An 11,212-nucleotide genomic window follows, 5' to 3' on the forward strand; every position below is an offset into this window, starting at 1 on the left:
CAGCCATCTCTGGGGTTGCACAGAGTTGGACACGACTGAAGCGACTTAGCAGCAGCAGCAACAGCAGCAGTCAGCATTTATATCCTTCAGTTCAGTTCAGTTCAGTTCAGTCGCTCAGTCGTGTCCGACTCTTTGCGACCCCATGAATCGCAGCACGCCAGGCCTCCCTGTCCATCACCAACTCCCGGAGTTCACTCAGACCCACGTCCATCGAGTCAGTGACGTCATCCTTTATATCCTTGCTGCTAAGTCGCCTCAGTCGTGTCCAGCTCTGTGCAACCCCGTAGACAGCAGCCCACCGGGCTCCTCTGTCCATGGGATTTTCCAGGCAAGAGTGCTGGAGTGGGGTGCCATTGCCTTCTCTTCATGGCACAAACCAAGTCTTGTTTTCTTGTTTTATTATGTCTCCTTCATGAGAGTAGCAACTTTGTCTTTTTTTAAATATTTTTTTTTATGTGGACTATTTTTAAAGTCTTTATTGCATGTGTTACCATATTGTCTCCATTTTGTTTTGTTTTTGTGGCTGCAGGGCATGTGGGATCCTAGCTCCCAGATCAGGGATGGAATCCACAGCCCTCTGCACTGGGACCTGAAGTCTTAACCACTGGATGATCCCGGAAGGCCTGCAACTTTGTCCTATTCAACATTGTATCTCCAATGCCTAGAGCACTACCTGGAATGTTTGTTGAGCAGCTATTGAATCAGAATCCCTCTCAAGCAGACAACAAAGCAATGCCTTTACATTTCTGATTAAAAAAACAAACACCATTTTCAACTCAAAATTCTATGTCAGTCATATCATCCACCAAATCGAAAGACAGATTAGAGACATTTTTCAGACTCATAAAATTTTCCCCTTTACCATTCTTCTAAGAAAGTGCCTCCACAAAATCAGAGCATAAATTAAGAAAGGTTTTAAACGTGGAATCCAGAAAACAATGGATTTAACAGAAGGAAGCAGGAATGGGAAGCCCCACAAGGACAATTGTGCACAAGGCTGGAACTGCAGCTCCTTCAAATTGACGTGGGCAGATAGAGGGCGCTGGGACAGAAATCTCCAGATTAAAGGAGAATTCCAGTAGAATAGCTGAATTGAACAAAAAAATTGGGAAAAGATGACAAAATATTTCTTCAAATAGTGCAATCAAAGCAATCATAAACTGTAGGAGAAATATAAAGTATAAGAAAAAAATGTAACCAGTAATCATATTGATCACTAGCTCCTTGCTAAACAATACTCACAGAAATCCAATAAAACATTGTCATTTTCAGATTTGGAAATCAATCTAGGAAGAAGCACAAATGGTTCACTTAACAATCGCAGTGCCACCCCTCTGCCAGGGACAATCTGTGTGTCATCTGCCACCAGTGATAATGTCCTCAGTGTCAGCCAGGTGGCAAGTGGTCTGGCTCCGAAATTCCACTTCCCCTTCTGAGTATTTATGAAAATAAAACAAAAACACTAAGCTGAAAAGATGTATGCACCTCTATGTTCATTGCAGCGTTATTTACAGTAGCCAAGATATGCAAACAACCTAAGATCAATAGATGAATGAATTAGAAAGAAAATTCTGGTATGCACTTACAATGGAATATTATTCAGTCATTAACAAAGAATGAAATCATGCCATTTGTGATGACATGGATAGAGTTCAAGGGTATTCAGCTAAATAAGTCAGAGAGAGGGAAACAAATACCATATGATTTTTCTTCTATGTGGAATTTAATACATATACATACATATACACCTATGTAACATCAAGCTCATAGATACAGAGAAAAGTGGTTTCCAGAGGGGAGGGTGTGGATGGAAGAAATCAGTGAATTGCTTTTTTCATTTAATTAAATTGAATTATTTAAAGTTTTTTTTTTAGGATTTATGTATTGATTTTATTTTCTGGCTACAGTAGGTCTTTGTTGTGGAGAAGGCAATGGCACCCCACTCCAGCACTCTTGCTTGGAAAATCCCATGGATGGAGGAGCCTGGTAGGCTGCAGTCCATGGGGTCGCTAAGAGTCGGACACGACTGAGCGACTTCCCTTTCACTTTTCACTTTCATGCACTGGAGAAGGAAATGGCAACCCACTCCAGTATTCTTGCCTGGAGAATCCCAGGGACGGGGGAGCCTGGTGGGCTGCCGTCTCTGGGGTTGCACAGAGTCGGACACGACTGAAGGGACTTAGCAGCAGCAGCAGGTCTTTGTTGCTGTACGTGGGCTTTCTCTGGTTGTGGTGAGCAGGGGCTATGCTTCGTTGCAGTGTGTGGACTTCCCGTTGCCGTGGGTTCTCTTGTTGCAGAGCACGGACTCGAGGCACTCAGGCTTCAGTAGTTGCAGTGCATGGACTCAGTAGTTGTGGCTCAAAGAATTAGTTGTTCAGCGGCATGTGGGATCTTCATGGACTGGGGATGGAACCGGTGTCCCTTGCATGGCAAGGTGGATTTTTAACCACTGAACCACCAGGGAAGCCCCTGAACTGAATTTTTAAAGAAAAAAAACTCTACAAATTCCTAACCCAAATTCAGTGGAACTAGAGACTAATTTCAAAGAATGACAAAAGCAAACAAACAAAAGCCAATGTAAAAAATTTTATAACACAGGGGAGCCTGGTGGGCTGCCGTCTGTGGGGTCACAGAGAGTCGGACACAACTGAAGTGACTTAGCAGCAGCAGCAGGATCATCAAAGAATTCACGCTTTTGAACTCTGGTGTTAGATAAGACTCTTGAGAGTCCCTTGAACAGCAAGAAGATCCAACCAGTCCATCCTAAAGGAAACCAGTCTTGAATATTCATTGGAAGCTGAAACTCCAATACTCTGGCCACCTGATGCAAAGAACTGACTCACTGGAAAAAACCCTGATGCTAGCAAAGATTGAAGGTGGGAGGAGAAGGAGACAACAGAAGATGAGATGGTTGGATGGCATCACTGACTCCATGGACATGAGTTTGGGTAAACTCCAGGAGCTGGTGACGGACAGGGAGGCCTGGCGTGCTGCAGTCCATGGGATCACAAGGGGTTGGACATGACTGAGCAACTGAACTGAACTGAGGATCCTTATCATTAATCCTACTGAGGTATAGGAAAACTAAAGGTCAGGGAGGTGAGGTAGCTTCCAGAGTCCCATAGTTTATAAGTGTAAAGCAGAAATCTGAAACTTCCTCTCTGAGGGTTGCCCAGGTGGCATTAGTGGTAAAGAATCTGTCTGCCAGTGCAGGAGACGTAAGAGATGTGGGTTCAATCCCTGGTCAGGAAGATCCCCTGGAGAAGGGCATGGCCACCCACTCCAGTACTCTTGCCTGGAGAATCCCATGGACTAAGGAGCCTGGAGGGCTACAGTCCATGGGGTCACAGAGTTGAACATGACTGAAGCGACTAAGCACACAGGATCCTTAGCTGAAAAAAAGGAAAAATACAAATTAAAATTGATGCCTATTTCTTAAAAAATGAAATGAAAGTACTAGCTCTCAAGTTTAAGGTATATAGTGGAAAACTAACACTATGAATGAATTTATTTTAAAATAAAGAAGGAACACAAAATGAGGAAGACTAAAAGTAAATAAATAAATGTACTCAAGGTATTATGAAAGAAGAGCTAAATTAACCTTCGGACATTAGAAAGTAGGAGTGCTATGAAGATAAAAGCAGAAATTAACTAAATTTTAAAATAAACAGACAGGGAGAGGACATATGTATACCTATGGCTGATTCATGTTGATATTTGGCAGAAACCAACATAATTCTGCAAAGCAATTATCCTTCCATTAAAAAATAAATAAATTCAAAATAAAAAATAATACATTTTAGGGACTTCTCTGGTGGCCCAGTGGCCTAGGCACCACGTTCCCAACGCAGGGGGCCCAGATTTGATTGCTGGTCAGGGAACTAGATCCCACATGCCGAAACTAAGACTTGGTGCAGCCGAATCAATATTTTAAAAAATAAAAATAAATTTAAAAATATTTATTTTAATCTAAATTTGAATTTAAAATAAATTTAAAAACAAATAATGGTAATTAAAACCTAGTTACAAACAATATTTACAATGAATAGAGAAAGTCTAAAAATTTAGATTAAGAAAAGAATAATATGTGTTAACTAACATGATTCACTTTTTATGGTTTTTCTACTTTGTAGATTTTAATTTTTCTTTATTGCCTTTGATCCATTTTCATGAAGCTTCCATGAGTATTTGAAAGATGTGCATTCTTATGCATGCAAAGTTCTATACATCAAATCAAGTTGCAAACTGTCCACTTTGCACACAGAGTGGTCAATAAATAATAATAAAGAAAAACAAAGCTGCTCTATTTTGAAGCCATTTATAATATGCATTGGGCTTCCCAGGTGGCACTAGTGGTAAAGAGCTCGCCTGCCAATGCTTGAGTTTGATCCCTGGGTTGGGAAGATCCCCTGGAGAAGGCATGGCAGCCCACTCCAGTATTCCTGCCTGGGAAATCCCACGGACAGAGGAGTCTTGCAGGATACAGTCCATGGGGTCGCAGAGAGTCAGACACGAAGAGACCTATCATGCACGCATGCATGACATGCCTTAGATCAGCTTTCCTAAGCTAGGTTCCAACCGGTATTAAGTGTAAATTATCCACCCCTGTTAGTCCCTTAATCACCTCCCATGTTTATTTTTCCTTCCTGCCTTTTTTCCCTTCATATTTCCCACCAGGGCACTCCTTAAGTAACACAAAACTAATAAGAACAAAAATACTTAAGCTAAAATATATGTATTTCTTAGCTTGTGCTAAGAACTTTAGATAGGATAATACTGATTTTAATATTTTATAATAACTCTCTGATGCCAAATTATTGTCCTCATTTTAGAGGTAAGGGCAGTAAGTCAACACAGTTAAGTAATGTGCCTAAATTAGTAAGAAATTAGCTCAAGTCTATTTTACAATGAAGCCTGGTTAACCATTATGCCTACAGTCTCATCTGTTTCATTTGGCCAAGAGAGGATATCTCTCCTGTGATATCTGATAGCTTTGCCCAGAAGGAAAGAGTGTGCTGCTTTTCCATGGTCAGAGAAGTATATCAGCTAAAGAGAGAGAGAGAGTGTGTGTGTGTTTGTGCATGAGGCTATGTGTGTGTGTGTTAAAACTGGAGATCCAGAATATCAACCTAAGTGAGCATTCCCAAAGAGTGCTAGAATGTAATGAAAATTTCATCCCCTTTGCAATATTTTCAATATTAACTTCAACCACTAATTTCAATGTTCAGAGCTTTGCTAAACTGCATTAATCTCTATATCTTAAAATACATTGAGAGAGTAGTATTGAAACATGTACATTACCATGTGTAAAACAGCCAGTGGGAATTTGCTGTATGATGTAGGGAATCCAAAGCTGGTGCTCTGTGACAACCTAGAGGGGTGGGGTGGGGAGGGAAGTGGGAAGGAAGTTTAAGAGGGAGGGGACATATGTATACCTATGGCTGATTCATGCTGATATATGGCAGAAACCATCACAATATTGTAAAGTAATTATTCTCCAACTAAAATTAAATAAATACACTGACTATCAGGTTTCGTATGTATTTTTAAAAGAGTGCTGTGTATAAAAATAACAGGGCAATAGACCAGAAAGGAGTAGACATATATCATGTTTCTGATGTGAGATAAATACAATGAGAATTTCTGTGTACGAAGAAACAATTATATTTAGGCAAACGTTAGCATTCTTTTACACAACTGAGAAGACCAATATTAATATGTAAACCAAATAAGTTTTCTGTGCCAAAAAATTTTTGAAAACTATCTCAATTATGTTTTGAGATTGGGATATTTAAAAGTTAGCAAATATTACTCATGAAATCAATAATTAAAAATGAAAATAACAGCAATTTTGTAACATTATTAACATCCTTATTATGAGGCAAAATAGCATAGCTAAGGCTGATTTTAAAAAAAGAAAAATATGATAAGAATATTGAGAGGAGAAGGAGGGCATAAATGAAATGTTCACAATAGATCATATTCCTGGGATTTCCCTGGGGGTCCAGTGGTTTAGACTCAGGGCTTTCAATGCAGGCGCTGGTTTGATCTCTGGTTGGGGAACTAAGATCCCACATGCCTTACATGCTGCCAAAAAAAAAAAAAGTAGCAGTAACCAACTCTTGGATGAACAAGTGACTGTGACACAACAGGGGCCCCTTTGCACGCTTGAAAAATGCCAAGATAGCATTCACGACAGTGAAAAGGTAAGAGTAGCCGAGTGTCCATTAGCTGATGAATGGATAGACCAAATGTGGTCAGTCCACACAGTGGACTATCATCCAGCCAGAAAAAGTACTGACGTACGCTACGACACGGACATATCTTGAAGGCATCATGCTAAATGAAGGCAGCCACATACAAAAAGACAACATAGGACTGTCTGATTCCCCTCATATGAAATGTCCAGGGAAAAATGACAAATCTGGAGGGACAGAAAATGGGTCCCTGGTTGCCAGTGGCTGGGGGAGGCTTGGGGGTAGTAGGGGAGAGTCTGCTGATAGGCATGGGGTTTTTTCCTCAGGTGATGAAAATGTTCTAAAATAATTGTGGTGATATTTGTAAAACTCTGTAAATATAATAAAAAAAACACTGAATGATACACTGTAAAAGAATGGATTTTATGATATGTGAATGATACCTTTTTTTAAATTTTTTTTATTAAATTCAATTTTATTGTATTGGCTCGTGAATTATATCCTGATGAGAAGAAAAATCTTACTATAGTGCTCCGAGGTGAGCACTACATATTGAAATGGTTCTGCTCTACCAAATCATCTGGTCAGGGGTTGGTCCATGAGCAGCATGATAGGCATTGCCTGAGGGTGAGAAATGGACAATGAGAGGCTTCTCCCAGGCCTACGGAAATCACAGTCTGTACCTTAACAAGGCCCCTTCCCTGGTAATTCATATGCACATTCAAATTCAAGACACCATGATCCAAAACATTAATGAGGTCTTAAGAGTCTAGCATTGAGTGACAAGGATATAGAAGAAGTCATCATACTAACACACTTGATTTCAAAGGCATGAGATTAGAAAAAAATGTTAGAACAAATTTTAATTTAGAAAAAGAATTGTTTAATTTGTTGGCCTTTATTTCTTTACAAGTTTCTCTTTTCTTTTATAAGCAATCATTTGCTTAAAAAAAAAAAAACTATCCTTTTTATTTATTTGTAGGATCTTAGTTCCCCAACCAGGGATTGAACCTATGCCCTTGGCAGTGAAAACTCAGAGTCCTAACCACTGGACCACCAGAGAACTTCCTATAAGCTCTTTAATGTTAAAAAAAGAAAGAAAAGAAATCGGGGGTGGGGGAAGTTTTGGATAATGGTGTGAAGTCCAGGGCTTAAGCATGCTATAAAAGGTCCTTGAGCTAATATCATTTGTGGTTGTTTTTGTCAGCTAGAAATCACTTCAAGTGTAGAACTTTCTCTGACCAGCTGTTGTTCTAAGTGCTGTTGACTAGCATGGCTCTGGACTCTTTTCTAAAAAACACAGGGCGATGCTTGTGGGGTGCGGAGGTTAACAGACAACCTTGAGACCCTTAAACCCCTATATCCTTGAAAATGTTGATTTGCACTTTTTGATTGCTAATTTGTACTTATTGTTCCACGGTACAGATTGAAAATTAACATTTTAAAGTTTAATTTCTCTTCTGAAATGATACAATTAACATATCACTGAAGCAGTACAGATTTAATAACCTATTTCTCTTCTTATTTCTACTCCAGGTAAGCAGTATTAATAGTATACCATCAACCCTCAGATCAGAGGTTTCTGCATTCACGGATTCAATCAACCAAGGATAAAAAATATTTTGGAAAAATTTTTTCTCTGGAAAGTTTCAAAAGGTAAAATTTGAATTTGCCATGCACTGGCAACACCCAGGTAACACTTACATTGTATTTAAAGCTATTTATATAGTATTTACATACTTCATTGAATTATCTTGTACTTTTGTAGAAAATCAGTTGACCATGCATGTATGACAGGCTTCCCAGGTGGCTCAGTGGTAAAGAACATGCCTGCCAATGCAGGAGATGTAAGAGACTCGGGTTCACTCCCTTGGGTAAGGAAATCCCCTGGAGGAGGAAATGGCAACCTGCTCCAATATTCTTGCCTGGGAAATCCCAAGGACAGAGGAGCCTGGCAGGCTACAGTCCATGGGGTTGCAAAGAGTTGGACATGACTGAACATGCACACGCATGCACACGTAGCTGTATGGGTTGATTTCTGGACTTTAAATTCTATTCTACTGATCTTTATGTCTATCTTCATGACAACATCACAGTCTTAGATATTATAGCTTTGTAGTAAGTTTTGGAATTAAGCATGCATCCTTCCAACTTGGTCTTTCTTTTTCAAGGTTATTTTGGCTATTCTGGGTCCCACGCATTTCCACATGAATTTTAGGATCAGTTTCATATCTGCCTCCTGGTGAGACCCTGGAAGGCAAAGGCATGTCTTGGACTCATCTTCATGACCTGCTTGGTTTGTTGCATGTGTGGCCCATTAATACACATCAAAAGCTGTTGAACTCAATGAAATACTACAGGGATTTTTGTCTTGAGTATAGAGGGAATTTCCACTTGGAAATAATGCTAGGTATTCATTTCAGTTCCAATGCACTGAGCTGCAAGTAGCAACTACAAAACAATTAACAATGGCCTAAACCACAGGATGGAGAAGGCGATGGCACCCCACTCCAGTACTCTTGCCTGAAAAATCCCATGGATGGAGGAGCCTGGTGGGCTGCAGTCCATGGGGTCATGAAGAGTCGGACACTACTGAGTGACTTCACTTTCGCTTTTCACTTTCATGCATTGGAGAAGGCAATGGCACCTTACTCCAGTGTTCTTGCCTGGAGAATCCCAGGGATGCGGGCGCCTGGTGGGCTGCCGTCTATGGGGTTGCACAGAGTCGGACACGACTGAAGCGACTTAGCAAACCACAGGATATTTGTGGCTTACAGGGGGCTTCCCTGGTGGCTTAGAGTGTAAAGAATCTGCCTGAGATGCTGGAGATCCGGGTTCAATCCCTAGGTGAGGAAGATCCCTTGGAGAAGGAAACGGCAACCCTCTCCAGTATTCTTGCCTGGAGAATTCCATGGACAGAGGAGCCTGGTGGGCTACAGTCCACAGGGTTCCAAAGAGTCAGACACGACTGAGCGTCTAACATTTTGACTTAACAAGGAGTCTAGAGGTAGGCAGACTCCCAGACACTCAGCAATTCCGTCACGTCTATGTCCATCCTTGCCCTCCAGTATTCCCAGTATTCTGGTCTTTTCTCATGCTTGACGAGGATGGCGATAAAGACTTTCTTTTCTGCAGGCTTTGTGAGTGATCCAAATGTGAATCTGCCTCCCATATCACTGTCCAGAACAGAATCACGTCCTATCCCTAGCCCAATCTTCAGGGAACGGGGATGATATTACCATGATTCATTTCAGGGCATGCTGCTGCTGCTGCTGCTGCTAAGTCACTTCAGTAGTGTCTGACTCTGTGCGACCCCATAGACAGCAGCCCACCAGGCTCCCCCGTCCCTGGGATTCTCCAGGCAAGAATACTGGAATGGGTTGCCATTTCCTTCTCCAATGCGTGAAAGTGAAAAGTGAAAGTGAAGTCGCTCAGTTGTGTCCAACCCTCAGCGACCCCATGGACTGCAGCCTACCAGGCTCCTCCATCCATGGGATTTTCCAGGCAAGAGTACTGGAGTGGGGTGCCATTGCCTTCTCCGACTTCAGGGCATACCTTTCCTGAAATCCAGGTTAAGCAGGAATGAGGTGTGATATACGCTGCAGAGAATAGTGCTTATCTCAAACAGTACATCTGATTCACGACATGGTATTTTTGTAGACTTGGGTAGTAACTCAACTGACATTGTTCCTTTGAAAAAAATGGGTTCTCAGCACCAAAAAGAACTCTTGAGAAACATTTGCAATACAATCCAAAATACATGGGAGATTCATATACTTATCTTTAAAACTATATTAATATAATTTCATCGTTTTTAGACCCATTTAAAAGTATTTTAGAATCTTTCAGCTTGAGGACCAAATATGAACATAAACTGTCGAGGTGTAGATATTTTAAAACGATGGTTAACAGAGTTTACTCCAAGAAAATCAAGGAACCTTGTCAATTTTCTGTTTGTTCAGTTGTTCTGTCCTCAAAAAAGGTGGGATTGGGACTTCCCTGGTGGTCCAGTGGTTACGAATTCATCTGCTAATGCAGGGGACACAGGTTCCATCCCTGGTCTGGGAGGATCCCACATAGCACAGGGGAACTAAACCCCTGTGTCACAACTGAGCCCAGAAATCTATAACCTATGCTCCCAACAAGAAAAGCCAAGGCAATGAGAAGACCAAGAACCACGACTAGTGATAAGCCCCCCACTGGTGGCAACTAGAGAAAGCCTGCCCACCCAGCAACAAGGACCCAGTGCAGTCAAAAATAAACTCAGACCGTAAAGAATCTGCCTGCAAGGCAGGAAATGAGGGTTAGGAAGATCCCCTGGAGAAGGGAATGGCAACCCACTCCAGTATTCTTGCCTGGAGAATTCCATGGACAGAGGAGCCTCGTAGGCTACTGGAGTCCATGGGGTCCCAAACAGTTGGACAGGACTGAGTGACTAACACTTTTTCACTTTCAAAAAAAAAAAAAAGTGGAGGGGGGATTACCAGCTATTCATAAACTCCACTGGGTCCCGGCCATAATGGCTCAAGGAACTAAGGTCACAGATAGTGAGTGGCAGAATCTCATCTCGTCTCCATATCCAGAGCGCATCCTGCTTAACTGCAGGAGCCTTGATCAACAAACACGGTCTGCGTGTCCATGACCTGGCAATGTCCCAGATATTTCTGTCTGGACCTTGGAATGAATTTCCACCTGGAAGAATGCTAAATATTTGTTTTAAGGGTGTGGCTGGGTCCGGGAGAGCCAGGGAGACCCCGGGGAAGGTGAAAGTCTAATGGGGTGGGCACGGAGGACCAGACCACGAAGATTCTAAGCACCTAAAGTGGTATCCAAAGTCAGGGGCGCGCAAGGTCAGGGGCCTGAGCCGCCCGGTGCCCGCCTGGCGGCGCTGTAACCACTGCGCCCGCGGCCTCGGCCCCTGCCGCCGGCCTCCAGCCACAGGCGTCGCTGTGCGCTCGCTCCGGCAAGGGAGCCGCGTTCCGCGGAGAGCAGGAGCTCAGTTGTGCAGGGCTTTC

The sequence above is a fragment of the Bison bison genome, unplaced genomic scaffold (assembly GCF_000754665.1).
Source record: "Bison bison bison isolate TAMUID 2011002044 unplaced genomic scaffold, Bison_UMD1.0 scf7180017864456, whole genome shotgun sequence".
NCBI lineage: Eukaryota > Metazoa > Chordata > Mammalia > Artiodactyla > Bovidae > Bison > Bison bison.